Genomic DNA, 18,425 nt, shown 5'->3' with positions numbered 1-18,425 from the left:
CACTCAACGGGGAGTCTGCTTGAGATCCCCTCTCCCTCTCCCTCTGCCCCTCCCCCCTCTCTAAAATAAATAAAATCTTTTTTTAAAAAATCGAAAAACCAAATAAACCTTCAGGGTGGAGACTCCAAGCCTGGCATTATGTTTCCCCTAGAATCTGACCTCTGCCTGCCCTTTCTTCCTCCTCTCCTGGGCTTCCTTGCCCACATTCTACAAAAAGGAGGCAGGAAGTGATGTTTCGGCGGGTAGTCATGCTAAAATATCTGCTGGGACCCCCTGCTCTCTAATGACCTGCATGAGAATGGCCTTCAGGCTCTCTAACACGTGTCCATGGCTAGAAAACATACCAGATGAAACTGAACTGTGATTAAGACCTTGGCTCTGGGGTCTACCTCCTAGGTGTGGATCTTGGCTCTTCTAGGGGCTGGAAGCACAGCCTCTTTCCCTGTAATGTGAGTGTTAGAGCATCAACCCCTCCTAGGGTTTGGGGAGGATGAAATAAGATGAAGTGTGCAGAGTGTGTAGTATGAGGCCTAGGGAGACAGACAAACTTAGAGACAGCCCCTAAATCTGACATATTAGATGCAGAAGCTGATATCCTCAGACCTGGGGTTGAGTAGGGGGACAAATGTCCAGCTTTGGAGTCAGACTAATTGCTACCAGGGAAATCTGTAACACCTTCTTGGTAAGGGTGAGATTAGAACAAGGCCTCAAAGAATGGGTCCTTCCTTCATTCATTCTTTTAGCACAGATTTAGGCAGTGTTTGCTGCTTTCCAGGCAAGCCATAGGAACAACTTGAACAAAGGTCCTGTGGTAGGAGGGGCAGAGCATACCAGGGAAAAAACAAGTAGGTGGGATTTAGGGATGTTTGGTGGGAGATCAGCATGCCAAGGTCCCCATGGCTTGGACACCGTGGAACTGTCTGATCTTTGCCAGAATGATTAGGTGACTTAGTATGGCAGACAGGAAAGTATCCTGTTCAGCTCTTCCTTCAGGAAGGCCTGCTGTGAGGAGGTTAGCTGGTTGACTATTCTCCACCTCTGTATGTATATCCAGGCACACAGAATGAAGACTAGAGACCAATGAACCAAAGTGCTAGCTGAGGTTATCTCTAAATAGATACTGTTTTCTTTATGCCTTTCTGTATTTTAAAATGCTCCCTTGTAAACACAGATCATGCAAATAATCTGAAATACATGTTTAAATACATTTTGAATTAAAGCTTGAGTGGGGTCTCACTTTCGGGAGCAAATGATGGAGCCTATCTGTCCTTTGGGCCTTGAGGAACAAGCTTTCCCGTTGCAACAGAGATCTGTGACTCCCACCTTACAAGGAGGCCTCAGCTCTGCTCTAAAAGGAGGAATTTGGCATGTGTATCAAGGTTACAAGCTTGGGCTCAAATCCTGACTCTACTATAGACTGGCTCTATGACCTTGGGGAACTTTTTCTTCTCTTGATGCTTGGTTTCCTCACCTATAAAATGGGATAAAAAGACTAAAGGGATATAAAGACTAATAATAGTCTTTGTCAGAGGCAGGCCCCTGGCCAGGGCGGCCTCCGCCATTAAAAGATGGCGCCTGGCTAGTTGCCAGGTTAGGATTGCCTCGTGAGACTAAGCGGAACGCCCAAAGAGGAAGTAAACAGCATTGGTTGCTAGCGAAGTTGTTCGTTTAGGTGCACAGCCTGATTCGCTCCCTCCTGTACCCTGCTCGCTGATTGGTCATGTAAGCGTATATAAGTGTGTAGACTTGCGGAAATAAAGAGAGAGAAGAGGGAGAAGATGCGTCTGAACCAGGGTTCTTTTCGTCCTTGTGGGGCGAGGGCGATAAATGGCGCCGGCACCCGGGAACTAAATAAAGGAATCTTGCAAGGTAATCCGCAGGAAAGTGGGGAGTAAAGGTCCGCAGGTAAGCGGGGACATTAGCCACGTTCAAAAGTGGGAATTCCACGGTAAAGCGGGAGTAAAAATAGAAAACCTTGCAAGGGAGAAGTCCGCAGGTAAGCGGGGTAAAACCACGACAAAGGTGGTGGGAAACTTGTACAAGACCGCAACAAGAAGCGGGGCGGCTATAGAGCCGGGATTTTCTTATCGAAACCGCAGGTAAGCGGGGAAGGGACCACGATCAAAGTGGTGGGAATCTTGTACAAGTCCGCAATAAGAAGCGGGGCGGCCTTAGAGCCGGGATTTAGCGAGTCCGCAATAAGAAGCGGGGCGACCTTAGAGCCGGGATTTATCGAGTCCGCAATAAGAAGCGGGGCCGCCTTAGAGCCGGAATTTAGCGGTGAGTCTTTAACGTCCGCATCTGTCGTCTGTGTGTTCATAATGGGATCTGAAGTATCAAAAGTGCGGTTGGAAGGGTCTTTAGAAGACCTGCTGAAAGCCAATGGAACTCCACTAAAAGCAAAAACTGCTCAGGCCTTTTTGAATACAGTGGAAAAGGCGGCTCCATGGTTCCTAGATGAAGGCTTGCTAAACATACCTCAATGGGACCACTTAGGGGAGGATTTGAAGAAACAGGATGCTTTAACTCTTCGCCTCAAATTTAACATAACAAAAGCACAGGCACGGGACACAGTAGGCTCCTGCAGAAATTGCGTGATCTTACTACCTGCACTGTCCTTGGGGGTTAATCCTAAGGGTTTGTTACCTAATCATATATGGCATATGGATGTCACACATGTTTCAGAATTTGGAAAGTTAAGATATGTTCATGTCTGTAGATACCTGCTCTGGAATAATTTTCACCTCAGTGCATGGGGTGGGGGGGAATCCAGAGATGTTATTGCCCATTGCCTACAGGCTTTCTCGGCATGGGGAAAACCACACCAATTAAAGACAGATAATGGTCCAGCCTATAGCCCACAACCCTTTAAAGCCTTCCTACAACAACCTGACATTGACTCGATACATGGAATACCCTATAACCCACAAGGACAGAGTGTTGTGGAGCACGCGCATCTTACAATAAAAAATGCGCTTTATAAACAAAAAGGGGGAATAGGGGACACCTTCAGGTCCCCTAAAGATAAGCTCAACACCATTCTCTTTATTTTGAATTTTTTAATGTTGGACAAAACGGGTAAATCAGCTGCAGACAGACATGCAAGTGATGTTGCTGCTTCCCCTAAGCCTTTAGTACTTTGGAGGGACATCCTCACAGGAAAGTGGAATGGACCAGATCCAGTGTTAGTATGGAGTAGGGGGTCTGTATGTGTTTTTCCACAGGAAAAGGAGGCTCCAATTTGGATCCCAGAGCGGCTGGTGCGTGCAGCCTTGCCTCTGAACACCAGTCATGATGCTGAAGATGCTGATGATAACTCGGGGGATGCTACACCTCCTGCGGCAGACTCAAGCCAGAGAGCTGTGAGCAGTGGTTAAAGCATGGCTATATTCTTTACCAGTGACTAACTCTTCTCTCATATTCCCTCCTCTCCCTTTGATGCATGGCAGGTCTGTAACTTGCTAGGAGCATGTACTGATATCTCAGCAGTGTCCATGTTAAATGGTGGCAAATTCCTCAACTGTTCTTATAAACAAAATGACTCTAGTACCTTTGAGACAACAGTTAATGTGTCTTGTCCCAATAATATTACTCATCAGCCCACTCCCATATGTGTCTGGCCACCGTTCCTTTTCCTCATAACAAATGCTAGCGAGCTGAATGATACATTGAATTGCACTAAGAATTGCTATCTTTCCCAGTGCTGGAATGTCATGGCCTTCAAGCTGGCTGTGATTATGCGTATCCCTACCCATGTTCCTATCCCAGTTTCCATTCCAGAGGACAAGTTTACCGGTGGTGCTATCCAGAAAGAAGAGAGATTTTGGTATCACAGCCGCCATTGTGACAGCATTGTCTATATCTACAGCAGCTGCCACGGCAGCAGCAGTCTTGCTTGCTGCAACTATACCCACTGCGGAAGCTGAGAACACCCTTGCAGAAGGAACGGCGGCTGTCCTTCAAACACAGACTCAGATCAATGCACATCTGCAAGCAGGAATCCTGATAGTCAACCAGAGAGTGGATTTGGTTCAAGAACAAGTGGACATAATGGGGGGCCCTATTGAGACTGGGATGTATAGCACCCTTCCCGGCAATTTGTGTAACTCCCATAGCCTATACTAATATGAGTGACTTACAGAATATCTCCCGACAGCTCTTCCAATACTTGCGGGGGAATTAGTCCGCAAAATTCCAAAACTATACTCAGCACCTGCTACTAGGCATAACAAGGATAAATAACACCAGAGTTGAGCTTGCAACCCTCCCAGAGATAATCAAAACATTGCAAGATGTGTTAACCTTTATGAAACAATGGGATAGCATAATTGGTCTGATGACAATCCTTGTAGTGGGCTTGATTCTGCTAGTATTTGGAGGCGACAGCAACATAGGCAACAGCAAGCCATGGTGCAGGCTTTGTTAGCCATCGAGGCTGGAACATCCCCCCAAATATGGCTAAGTATGCTGGATCGGTAGTCAACGACGGGTAAGATTGGTGGGGGAAATATACCAACCTAAGACAGGACGCAGATCATTGATATCTGCCGTCTGATGACGGGTAAGGATATTCCCCACCACTGACAACCTAAGACAGGCACGATCCCTGCCATAAAAGAAAAAAGGGGGAGATGTCGGAGGCAGGCCCCTGGCCAGGGCGGCCTCCGCCATTAAAAGATGGCGCCTGGCTAGTTGCCAGGTTAGGATTGCCTCGTGAGACTAAGCAGAACGCCCAAAGAGGAAGTAAACAGCATTGGTTGCTAGCGAAGTTGTTCGTTTAGGTGCACAGCCTGATTCGCTCCCTCCTGTACCCTGCTCGCTGATTGGTCATGTAAGCATATATAAGTGTGTAGACTTGCAGAAATAGAAGAGGGAGAAGATGCATATGAACCAGGGTTCTTGTCGTCCTTGCGGGGCGAGGGCGATAGTCTTTATATCATAAGACTGCTATGAGGATTCCACAAGCATCTGTTAAAATTGTCTGTCAATGCCAGCTACTGTTATGATAGATGGAGAAACTGAGGCCCAGAAAGGACATGGGAGCTGTCCAGTGTCAAACAGCAAGGAAAGGTAGAGCCAGGCTAAAACTCAAGGCTCTCTCAACTGAGGCCAGTGTGCATTCCCCCCTGTCTCCACTCAGAGCAGACTGGTGGCTTCATCCCTCTCAGTCCCTGGGTCTACCTCACTCATGGCATAGGTGAGGAAACCTGCAGGACAGGGCCATGGATGAGAGTCATGAACAGTCTCCAGACTCTCTCAATGCTCCCTACCTTTTCTGCACCTCCGCATTTGGTGAGTTTCATGACATACAGTTTGAAATATGTTACTGACACATCGATTGACACAAATGAGTCCCTACCCCATTAATCCCCCAGGCCTTCTATGCAGGAATGTTTGCTTTGGAGGTTTTGGATGGACGTGGTAAGATTGAGGGTTTCTCATCAGCTTCCCAGCTGTCCATCACCCAGTGCCACATCTCCCCAGCAAGGGGGCCACTCATCATTTATAAAGTCTGCCTCACTCCAGAGCCCGTCCAGAATCAACTAACAGAGACCCAGGGTGTCAGAGTGGTCCTGAAACTGACTTTTCTTACCTGGGATCCCCACAGGTACTGCCCCAAGATGCTGAAAGTTTCAGGTCTCCTTATCCTCTCTGGGCTGCTTGCCCTACTGTCTGCTCAATATTTGAATAATTGAATCACCTGTGGGTCTGTTATATTGTATATTTTAATTTCTTGGATTTCAGTCCATTTGTCATGCGTGTGTGTGTGTGTGTGTGTGTGTGTGTGCCTTGTAATTTTTCATTGGATGCTAGACATGTTAAAAATCACAGGCTCTGAATGGCCCCATCTTTTTCCAAAGGGGAAGGAAGACAGCCAAAAGTTAGAATATAAGTGGATTGCTTTGATTCTTCTGAGGCTTAGATTTATGTTTTATGAGGGTAAAACTATTTTGATTTTGCTCTTACTCTTCAGGAGAAGCCTTTATTTCTAGAATGTGCCATTTCTCCTACAGCGTCTCCTACATCTTTTGGATCTTAACTAAAAGTCCAAGATGTTTATCAAGGCCCCTCCATCTTAATAAGGCTTGAATTCAAACCAGTTCTCCCAGAACGACACAGGGGAGGTGCTGAAATCTCTGCTCAGCTTTTTAACTCTCAGCTGCTATTTTCTGCCAATAACTCAGAGTCTAATGATTTTTGACACCAAATACAATGTGTGTTTCCCCACACACAACCAAGCAATTCTCTGACACTAGCTGAGTGTCCTACAATTCCCCTCAAATCTGACACTCTCTACCCAGAGATGGCATCAGATGGCACCACAGCTTAAGGGCTCTGTTCCAAGAGATTGTCCTCACTTCACATGCCAAGATCAAGTCCATGTGGTGGACTTGCTTGTGTTTCTGACTGACCAGCTACAAGTCAAAGGTCCCCATAACCTCCAACTTGAATTTAATTAGCTTGCATGAATGGCTCACGGAACTCAGAGAAATATGTTACCTCCTAGATGACTGGTTTGTTATAAAAGAATACAACTCACGAATAGCCAGGAGAAAGAGAAGCATAGCACAAGGAATGAGGATAGATGTGGAGTTTCTACATGCTCTCTGGGTGCATCCCTTCCCTGAATCTCCACATGTCCACCAACCTAGACCCCCTTCCTTTTGGGTTTTTATAGGGGCTGCATTACATCGGCATGACCCATTCAACCATTGGCCACTGGTGACTGAACTCAATCTTCAGTCCCTTTCCTCTCCCCAGAGGCTGGGGGGTATTGGGAGGTGGGACTGAAAGGTCCAAACCTCTAATCACCTGGTTGGTTCCCCTGAAAACTAACCCCCATCCTTAGGTGCTTTCCAAAAGTTATCTCATTAACATAATAAAAGATACCTTCACTTCTCTCATCACTTAGGAAATTCCAAGGGTTTTAGGAGCTCTGTTCCAGAAATGGGGCAAAAACCAAATACATATTTCTTATTATGAATCATAATATCACAAGTCTCACACTGCACAGGTGAGCTTAAGTCCAGTGAGTTGAGGGAAGTCTGTACACTAATTTCAGAGTTCTTTCCCTGTGGTACCTCCTTCTGTGGGATTCTGTTCCTTAAGTCCCAACTACTCTGAAAGCCACAACTCTGACTTCTTAGCCCAGTGAGACTGATCCCTTTCTTTGGACTCTATTTCCCCATCATAGGACCGACCTTAGTTAGAAGTTGGGGTGAATGTGGAGCTCACCTTAGAAGATACTCTTTCCTAAGAATCACAGGCTCTCCAATTCTACCTGTGTAGTTTCTCATCGATACCCTTAAACCACTGTTTGATATATTTTCATCTTTTATAGTTGATCTTAATGGGAAGGTTGGTCTGGTAAATCTGTCATGACCAAAACCAGAACTCTGCAGCTAGAATTTGAACTTAGGGGTGCTGCAATGGTTCAGTTGGTTAAGCATTGGACTTTTGGTTTTCAGTTAAGTCATGATCTCAGGGTGGTGAGATAGAGCCCCAGGACAGGCTCTGCAGGGAGTCTGCTTAAGAATCTTTCCTCCTTCCTCTCCCTTACCTCTGCCCCTCTCCCTACTCTCTCTCTCTCTCTCAAATGAATAAATGAATGAATGAATTTGAACTTAGATCTTGCTTGAAATTTGTAACCACCCATTTAGGGCTCATGTTGAGAAGTTGCAACACAGGAAATGCTGCAACCTTAAAAAAATAACTTCAAGATTGGTTATTTCCAGAAAATGTTTTATGGGGAATAATATGACAAGTGAGCCAAGAAAAACACCCAAGTATGTACATCCCAGGGCTGTTTGGGATGTTAATACAAAAATGACCAAAAGGAAGAGACTGATTAAATAAAATTGGTCAATCCATACATTAGAACATTCTGCAGATAAGGAAGTAGAAAGACTATCATGATGTGTTGTCATTTGATAAAGTGATTCTATAGAAGCATGACAGGGCAATCTTGTTTTTTCCATTATGTTACATGAATGCATACGTGTATGTGTGTGTGTGTGTGTGTACACACGTGTGAGTATAAAAAGCTTCTGAAAGGACTTACAACAGAATTTAATCTCTGAGAATTGATTTTTATTTATTTTTTTCTTTGTATATTTCTTTCCTAATTTTTCTACTTGTCTGAAAACAGATCATCAAAATTAAAATATTAAACCAAATGGGTCAATTTACATGGGATTGGTGACTGGGACCGGGCTCAGAGTCTTCCCTAAATTTGCCATGTGTCTGAAGAGAAGATTGGGCCCTACCAAAATTTACATGTTAGTCTCAGGTCCCAAAAGGGGACATTTGTACTGTCTTTTGGCTAAAGCCTCTGAAAATCCCACCACCATGTGCATAAATGTCTTTAACTCATGATGGGATATGAGGTAAGTGTCAAGGTCCTGAGGACCTATCCCAGCCCAGAGAGCATGCCGTATAAGCAGAGGGTTCCAATCCAGAAGCACTGCAAACTGGAGCATGGTCTCCACGTACTTCAGACCAACCCTAGTTCACTGGCCTGAGGTACAGGTCCATGCCACTGAGCCTATGTTTCCCACCAACTCAGGAAGGTAAGTTTTTTGAATCACCGGATGAGGATCATCATAATCACAAAGCTCACCAGCCTAATGGCAACCATTTGCGGAGCACTTCCAACGGGTAGAGTGCTGCACTCGGTATTCATAAGAAGGCTGAGGGAGAGATATGTGTATGTATCATCCACATTTTCCAGATGAGGAAACTGAACCTCCAAGACCCTGCATTGCCCAGATTTCCCGGCAACTAGGTGGCAGAGCTGGAATTCCATCCCAGGCCTGTTCTGTCTCTGAAGCCAGGGCACATCACCACCAAAGTCTTCTGTAAAAGGAGGATAATATGTCCTCCACCCAATGTCATGTGGTGAAGCAACTTGCCCTAAATCCCACAATCCTACACCTGGTAAGAGGTGGAGGGCTTCAGACACTATTCTTGTAACTGTAACACGTGCAGCCTCTCACAGGGGGCAGTGAGCACCTCTACCGGGGAAGACTATATCCAGGCAGGAAAAACTGTACATCCAGCATCCTTGGGCATATATACAGGTTGTGTATGGCCACTTCACTTCTTGGACTCTTCATTTCTTGCTCTATACTATGAGGAGAAGCATGTCTCCTCTCTGAAACTTACTGGTCCCATCTATAGAATAGACTACATGAGTTCTGTAGCCACCATAGACCCAAGCTCTGGGGAGACCCTCTCAGAGAATGATCCCACAGGTGACCCTCTCTGCCTGCTCCCCCACAGGTACCTGACCCAAGATGCTAAAGGTCTCTGGCTTTTTCATTTTCCTCTGTGGGTTGCTCGCCTCATCCTCTGCTCAAGAGGCCCTATCCAGAGCTTCTTTCCAGATCACCAATGGTGAGACTGCCCTGCCTTCGGTCACACCTGGCCTTGTCAGAACCATAGGCCTCTCCTAAAAGTCTAGACCGTGAGCCATTGTAGGTTAAGTTCTAATTAGCATCATGTCTGGGACAGAGTTAACATGATGAATCATTAGCTGCTCTGATCATCACAACATTACTATATTTAATACTGTTCTCCCAAGATTCCCCTCTTTCCTGTCTCCTTGCCCTGGTCTATTTATTAAAACCCACCATCAAAAGGCCCAGCCCCAGCTGGACTGGCCCCTGCTCCCCTCTCCTACCACTCCCCATTCACTGGCTCCCCTCCTGCCACAGTAGCCTCCTCAACGCATTGAGCATACCCCAGGACCTTAACACTTGCTGTTCCCTCTGCCTGCAACACTCTTCCACTAACTATCAACATGGCTCCCTCCCTTCCTTCAAGTCTCTGCTTGAATGTTGCCTTTGCAGAAAACATTCCTTGACATCCTTGCATGAATTATTGCCCTCACCCAATACTATCAATTCCTCAGTCTGTCTTTTATTTTCCCTCATGACAGAAAGAGCTTCACAGGATGCATGGTATGGCTGTGGTGGTTAAAATAATGAAATGGGTTAAAGCCTCTGCCTTCAGCTCAGGTCATGATCTCAAGGTCCTGGGATCGAGCCCCACATCAGGCTCTCTGCTCAGTGGGGAGCCTGCTTCCCCACCCCCCCACCCCCGGCTCTTTCTGCCTGCCTCTCTGCCTACTTGTGATCTCTGTCTGCCAAATTAAATAATGAAATGTTTTTCTAAATTCCCTGGCAAGTATCCCCTGCTCAGAGACTCCCCAAGTGATGCCCCTCATCACCCCAACCATCTCACCTTCTGCCCCAGGACTCCAGCCTCCTCACCAAGAAAAATCTAATGAGTCAATACTTGGCAGAGCCCAGGAGCCACAGGACCTGGCTACAGAGCTAATGGTTGATGTCTTTTATGATTGGTTGGTGCCTGTGCCCAGCGGGTTCTTGAATATTTTGAAACCAGCCCCTTCATAGCACTTATCTGCACTTGACTCACACACGTCCCTTTATTCGCTACTTTATCATCTCTCTTCTCTCATCCCCACCAGAATGCCAGCTCCACGAAGGCAAAGAGTGCTGCCTGTTCTCACAGGTGCAGCCTGGCATGGCCCTAGCGCACAGCAGGCCTCTACAAATATTTGCTGAATGATTGTGCCTGGAACTTGGCCCAACACCAAGCAGGCCAGGAAAACTAGGTGAATGAGGAGTAAGATCCACACATGGGACATGCTCAGAGGTCAAGGCTGCATCTGAGAATCTTTGGCATCTAAATGTCTAATGTTGGGGTTTGGGGGGCGGATATGTTTTTCAGCTTTGACACAAGGACTCCCTGGTACGAACATTCTCTCTGCCCTGCAGACAACTGACTTCCAGGAGTCACTGAAGAATGTCTTCAGCCTTGCAAGAGGAAACCACATCCTGGGCGGCCTGCTCACCAACGGAGATGCTAATTTTATATGAGTGGTCTCAGATCAGAACCCCCCACATCCAGACTGTCCTGGTTTGTTGGTTTATGAGCACCCTCCTGGCATTTTCTTGACTCTACAGAAGGCCTTTCCTCAATTAACAGCCCTTCCCACTCCAATGGTGGAGAGAAATTCCTACTGGGGGTAGAGACAGAAGCTAGGGAGATGCTGAAGACAGTTTCAGTCATTTTTTCTGGGAAGAGAATGGCTGCTCACTTCCAGTCTCTTCCCCTCTCTGAGACTCAACTCCTGCCCTGTTACATGGGGAACTATAGCATCTGACCCCATTGGACTGTCATAAATATTAAGTGAAATAAAACGTGCTTACACAGCTCCCTGCCCTCACTAAGTCCCCAGTCAACAGTACCAGTTAGGACAACCTCTGTTGTAACAATGTGGCAATCACAAAAATTGATGCCACCTGACCACCAGAGCTTAGAAGACCCAGGTCCCTCTTCTTAGAATGTTCAGAACTGCTGCTGATTCCCACCCCCTACTCGCCCCCCACACCCATCCCAGCCTGCTGCTCCCCAGCCCAGCCGATCTTAGATAATGAAACTCCACCCGTCCAGTCCCTCTGACCTAAAATCCTGACACCATCCAATGCCCCTCTCTTCACTCACTCCCCCAGGCAGCCTCTCCACACACCCTGTCAGCCAGGCATCTGACCATTTTCTCCACCTCCTCTGGTCTGAACCACCATCAACTCCCTATGAGTAATGGTCCCAGGTCCCCTTGCTTCCACTGCAAGCCTCCTCCTACTCCATTCTGTTCCATCCATATTCAGAAGCCTTGTTCTAAGAAGTCAGCCAGACACTGGAACTCTCTTGCTCAAACCTCCCAATGTCTTCAAGTTGCTCAGAACCAAACCCAAAGGTCTTACCATAGGCCCACAGGCCCCCTGCGACGCAGCCCGGACGGCCCTCTCCCCTCCCCCCTACCCACCTGCCACACCGAGCCCATTGCTGTTCCAGCTTCAGGGCCTATGCACTTACTCTGTCTTCTGCCTGGCCCTTTCTTCTTCCCCTGGCTATCCTCATGACCCTAACTTCATTCATGACCCTGCCCCAGTGTCACCTGCTGTGAGAAGCCTTCCCTGACGCTCTAAAATATCACTCCTCCCAGTGTCATCCTCTTCACCTGATCCTGCTAGGCCTTTTCTTCACTGCACCCATCACCTGACACATTTTGTATGCATTCGCTTACTGCGTGTATTGTTTTACACATATATGCTCCGCCCAAGCTGTCTATAGCTTTCCGTCTTCTACTCATTATTTAGTCACTCATTTATTCCAGCCTGCTAGACATGACCATTCTGTGATGCATTAAGGCAACAGGTTCTTTTTGCTCAGGACCAGATTCCCTGAGCATAACAGTTATGCAATAAGTTACATGATTAATGAGTAACCATCCTTGCATACGTCCAGCTTCTGCTCTGCAGGGGACCTGCCTTTGCACAGTGTGGGGTCCACCTCCGGCTAGAGTCATAACCTTCCCTATTGTGTTGTTTTTTCACCCAGGGTACAGATCACAGACTTTTCGACTCCTCCAGATCTACCCTGAGAACCCCCTTAACTTCAAAGGGGTCGAGTTACGGATACTGTTGGCATTTTCCATACAAATAAAGTAAGGAACACTTTGTACAGTTCCATCCACATTCGCACTGATGTGTGGGTGTGGGAAGCAGCCATAACTAAAGGGTGTCCAGTGGAAATCTCATTGTGTGGTTGGGGCAAACACACCCTCCATCTCTGGGCTTGGGCCACTCTCTATGGTCGGTTTAGAGCATGGGAACACTTGAATGCCTCCAAGCTGGGGCCTCCCTAGGAAAAACAGAGCAGGCTAAGCCAGTTTCCTCTCTTTGCTTTATACAGAGAGCCCCACCCTCATTTATTTGGATTTCCTGAACCCACTCCCCTGACTGACTACAACTTAAGACAACGACACAGAATCTGCTCTAGACCCCAATGCCCCTTGGCACCATTGCCTAGAGACTGTGCACAGATGTGTTTTGTTTGGTCTGTACAGTGTATCTTCAGAGAGAACAGGCCTTCTTCATTCATCCCAGCTGTCACCCCCTTTCTGTAAAACCAGTCCCTTATCCACTTCTCCCTTATCCATTTCTCAATGGTCTCCCTTATCCATTTCAAATGGTCTCCCTTATCCATTTCCAGCTCAAGCCTGGCCCTGGAGGCAACTGCATTTGTGACCTCAAGAAGAGTACTTTTCCAACAAAGTCACAGTTTCTCAAATTTGATAGGATTCTATACTTAGAATCCACCATTTCCTTTCTAACTGTCCCCGGAGCCAGACATAGCTCCTGAACACAGACCTGCCTGGCCTCCAACTGGCTGGATGCGCGACTTGGAGAAAGCCATCCCCATTCACCTGAATCATCTCTTTTGAGAAATGGGGAAATGATCTTTACAGGGTAATTTCGAGGGTCTGTGCAAACATGTGAGAACACTCATTCTGGAAACAAATGGGAGGAAAGTAAGCTCTGTTGCTCTCTCCCACCAGCCTTCATTCTTCCCTCCCACAGGTTTCTGGCTCTTAATCCCTACATATTCCATGTACGGACAGATATGAGAGTCCAGCTTTATTTGGAGAAGGGTGTAGACAGCAAATACCGACTTGCCTTTGGACACTGCAGGATTACACCTGACACTGTATGGTTCTAGTCCGAAAATCTGTAAGTTCTCCTTGTTTCTCTCTCTCTCTGCATCCCACTGGTTGGGACGTAGCCCCAATGAGGCTTCACCGGAAAGACTTCACCAGCAAAACAATCCCTTCTCCAATGAGCCTTTTGTGCATCTGGGGATGCGTTTCTCACAAAAAGAACTTCATGTCATTTTAAATTTCTGTTTAATATGAAAATTGTATTTTCACGGACATGAAAAGAGATTCACTGAATAGTATCAAGGACAAACAAAGCAGACTTACTCCATTATTGGCTGACATTTAGGTTATTTCTGAATTATTTGCTACTGTAAGTAATCCTGAACATTTTGGTGCAGGAAATTATAGATTCCTAAGATTACTGAAAGAGTATAAACAGTTTTATGACTTTTAAACTTGAAGGTATGTCATAGTTTTAAGGCATTCCAAATCCCTTATCAAATACCATAGAACTGACATAGAACTCTCTCTGGCATTGGTCAAATTTTACCCCATAGTCAATCTGGACGACTTATTCTCATTTTTACAACTTCTCTCTTCAGTAAGGATTTTCAGCAGAAAATCCCATAGATGCCATTCTCTTGACTACCAGTAGAACAAGGATTTCACCATCTGTTTATTGGTCTGTGACACCTTCTCTTCAGAGTAACTGTTTTCAGGGGTTTGCCCTTTTACTAAGTGTTACCTTCTAAATTTATAATCTCTTTTTTACAATCTTCTTTTATAAGATTTTTTTTTAATTTAGGCTCATGTCCATGATTAACTGAACCCAACAGTCATCACCAACCTATTATACACTGGGTCTTTTTCATTTGTTAATTCTTTCTGATTCATCTCCCAGTTGCTCACTCAAGAAAGATCTGAGTGTGAAATCCTTTCTGAGCTCTTAGACCTCTGGGGATGTCCTCCTGTCCTGTTCCAGATAACTAAACCCTTGATTCACAACCATTTCCCCCAGGGGAAATTCTGTCAATGTGGCTCCGTGCCCTTTGAGATATTGAAGAAAACTAGTCTTTCCTTTGAGGGACATCTGAATCCTCAGGCCAAAAGTGGTAGATTAGCCGATTTATATATAAAGCAAACACTTTGCCCGAGAATGAGATTTACCCTTACCTATAAGGATCATGGACTGAGTCAAAAATCTGAAGACATACTATATTGCTATTTCCCTGCTTCTTCTCCTCTCCCCCAACAGAAGAATGACATTACAATACTCCTGCCATGAAGGCAGACCATAGGGCTAAGGAAAAAAGTTTTGTTGGCGTATTAGATAATGACAGTGATGTGGTTTTGGAATATAGATGAGGTTCAGTGGGGTGGAATCCGGAGCCCACAACCAAGAAAGAATTCTTGAGATGTCTTTGGTGCAAAATGGTAGTTTATTAAAGCATGGGGACAGGACCCGTGGGCAGAAAGAGCTGCTGCACCAAGGTTGTTTGGTGTGGCTGATTAGATACTGTGGGATTAGGGGAGGTAAGGAAAAAGGGAGGTACTTTCATATGTTAAAGACTCACAGGATACTGGAACACTTGCGTTGTCAAGTGAAGGTTGTTTTTCCTTCTAATAAGGCAGTAACAGTAAGATAGTTGGGATCTTCCTGGACAAACAGTACACTCTGCCTGCTTCAAGTACCTAGCTATGGGCTGCAGATGATAAGTACATTTAATTGTATCTACATTTCCTTCTGGAAGCTAGGTTATTGACAGAAATGGTTTGTTCCTGTAAATTGCTAAGACATTTGTAAACTAATGGAGACTCATGTCCTACAGGATTGTGATCTCTATAAATCAACTATTTGTTTTTCCTTTCCTTAGCTTTAAGGCAGCCAGGAGTGCATGAGGAATGTCACATATATCCCATGTGTGTGTGTGTGGGGGGGGTGCATTGTGGGGTGTCAGCTCTGCTTTGTCCTAACCATGCCTTCTGTTCCCTCATCAAGGGGAACAGGAAAGTGCCAGAAAGAAAGTGATCAGGACCTAAAAGGATGATAGAAGCTGAAGAAGGGATTCCAGATGAGAGAATAAAATAGGCAAGGAGAAGGGGGGTCATGGGGAACAATGATGAGGCAGGGTGATTTCAATTGGAAGATTAATTTTAAGGAGCCCTAAGAGGTAGTTTGCAGTGGAAGGGCAAGGCTGGGTCATGGAATGCCCTGGAAACAGGAGGCTTAAATAATGTGGGGTCAGCTAAGCACATAAGTGACGTAAATAAAGGAGAGTTTGGGAGAATTTAATCTGTTCTGCTTTCATTCTTCATTTAGCGTCACCCCAATGAAAAAAATTATTGTGGAAAACGTAGAGAGAGTCCTGGGAGACCTGATAATCCATCATTTGGAAGCAAAAGTAAGTATACAAACCCAGACTACTTCAGTTTTTTAGTCTGAGACCTAGAGTTTGGTGGACCACATCTTCTTAATCAACTGGAAGGAAATCGGGATGCCCGGGTGGCTCAGTCAGTTAAGCGTCTGTCTTTGGCTCAGGTCATGATCTCATGGGTCCTGGGATCCAGCTCCACATTGGGTTCCCTGCTCATGGGGAGTCTGCCTCTCCTTCGCCCTCTGCCCCTTCCCAAATTTAAAGATTTTAAATAAAATCTTTAAAAAGGAAATCTTCCAGGAAGGAGAGCTGGGGAGAGCGGAAGTGGCGTTTATCAAGCTCTCACTGTGCAACCAGCACTGGTAAAGTGCTTTACAGATATTATTTAATATTTAAAGTCAAAATCAGAGTCTGGGTGATGAGATAAGCTGATAAGACTCTCCAAGACTCCATTTCTTATCTCTAAAATAAGTATAAGTAATCATAAAATGAACAGCTAATATTCATTAAGCACAAAGGCACTGTGCTAAAGATCTTTCATGAATTTTCTTATCCTCCAAACAATCTCTTATTCTAAATAACAGTATGATATCCATTTTTCACATTTAAGAAAAAGTTCCAGAGATGGCCAATGACTTACCTAAGTCACAGAGCTGCCACATAGCTCAGCTGACATGTGACCCCAGGTAGTCTGTTCCCCCAACCCCCTGCTTGGTTGTTCCCTAGGGTAGATTGTCTTAGAAAGAGAACTTGCCTTGACTGCCCCCTGAATATTCACACTCCATTGGTGGAGCCCTCGTCCTGAGTCTTGCATACTTTCTTGTCTTTCAGATGTGTCCCTTCATTAATTCATGTCTTTATAACTTGAATCCATAAGTGACTAACTAACTGATTAGTAAGTGCTGGTAGTGAGAAGACCAAGGAAGACCCCAGGAGAAAGCTTAGACTTCTCCCTCACTTTTATCTCCTCTCCCCTAACACTTCTCTCAGACAAACCATCCCATCCTCAACAAGGCAGAATGGTTCCTGCTAACTCGCTCCTCATAAACTCAGCTGCTGCTTACTGAGGGAGTCCGGGGTCCCATGCCCAGGGTCAAGCACACCACCTGCACTGACCATTGAAATCCTCCATCATGGGGTGCCTGGGTGGCTCAGTGGGTTAAAGCCTCTGCCTTCAGCTCAGGTCATGATCCCAGGGTCCTGGGATCGAGCCCCACATCAGGCTCTCTGCCCGGCAGGGAGTCTGCTTCCTCCTCTCTCTCTGCCTGCCTCTCTGCCTACTTATGATCTCTGTCTGTCAAATAAATAAATAAAATCTTAAAAAAAAAAAAAAACAACAAAAAGAAATCCTCTGTCACTAGCCAAATACATGCTGGTTTCAATTCCATTCTGGCCCCAAAAGCCTAGAGAAGCTGAGCTATAAATGGGAGCTTCTCTGGGGAAAAAAAGCTGCCTGATTTCTACTTATCCTTCTAGATTGGATGTTACATAATGAGCAGAAAATTGGCCTGGTTTTAGCCCAAAGACTGCCTCCTTCCAGTAGACTCTACCTCCAGCACCCAAAGTTTCCAGGTCTGCCAGAAGCCAAGCAGGCAGCTGAGGCCCCCAATGGGAATCTGAAAACCAGCAGAATTTCTGGGCTGAAAGGACTATTCCTCTGTTCACTGAAGACTCATTCATCCTACCAAGTGTTAACTGCTGGAGTTTCTAAAGTTCCTTTAAATTATCTCTCCCAGCAAGCAGTTTTCTGGCCTCTGTTCACATACCTCCACTCACACGGAGCTCACTACTGATGAAGTAGGAAGCTTGAGGCAATTAATCTGAATGAGTCCTAAAGCTCTCAAAATGCGGCTCCCAGATTCACCCAAAGTAAATGTCAGTGGGGCAGCCTGACCAATACCCTCACTCCGCTGATACTAGGACACCATTCTGGAGACATGGCTAGGCAAATGGGGATCAGCTGCTGTAATGCCCACTTCCTCCACAGTCTCGTTTCAGTGTATAGTTCTTAAGTTACTAGCTTGGGAGGGAGCAGTTGTTCCCCCATTTATAGCTGAGGAAACCAAGGCCCAGAACTGTCAGTGAAGTGATCAAAGATGCCGGGGACTAAGTAGAGCCTCCCGCCCCACCGGCATGTCCCCAAGGGTTTGGTTCATTCCCTGACCCTGCTCTGCCCCCATCTGGAGCAGGAGAAAACTCCTTTGACCTCTCGGATCCTCCTTCACTTCCACTGTCTCACAGTATCTGTTTTGCCTTTTAGGTCTGCTGATGCAGCAGGGCAGGTTCCAAGCCACCATCCAAATGCCCTCGAAGTAAAGGAGCCACTGTTGCACCAGTCCGGTGAGAGATCAGAGCATATTTCCATTCCTTAGTGACGGCACTTGGCCTTTAGGGTCATTATAGATGGGCCATTCACTCATTCGTAAAATTTCAGTTAAGCTTCTACTATGTGCTAACTGCTAGGGATACGGCCATGAACAACACAAGACTGTTCTCTTGGCATTTCTATCCTAGTTGAATGT

The 18,425-nt window shown here is 45.9% G+C and overlaps 1 pseudogene; it reads left to right on the top strand.

Moving 5' to 3' along the window:
- Window positions 1-9,296: 9,296 nt before the first annotated feature.
- LOC116595886 lies at window positions 9,297-18,219 on the top strand (annotated as a pseudogene).
- Window positions 18,220-18,425: the final 206 nt, after the last annotated feature.

Source organism: Mustela erminea, chromosome 7, assembly GCF_009829155.1.
Source record: "Mustela erminea isolate mMusErm1 chromosome 7, mMusErm1.Pri, whole genome shotgun sequence".
Classification (NCBI taxonomy): domain Eukaryota; kingdom Metazoa; phylum Chordata; class Mammalia; order Carnivora; family Mustelidae; genus Mustela; species Mustela erminea.
Note: the sequence above shows the minus strand (reverse complement) of the source record. Positions and strands in the feature narration are given on the sequence as shown.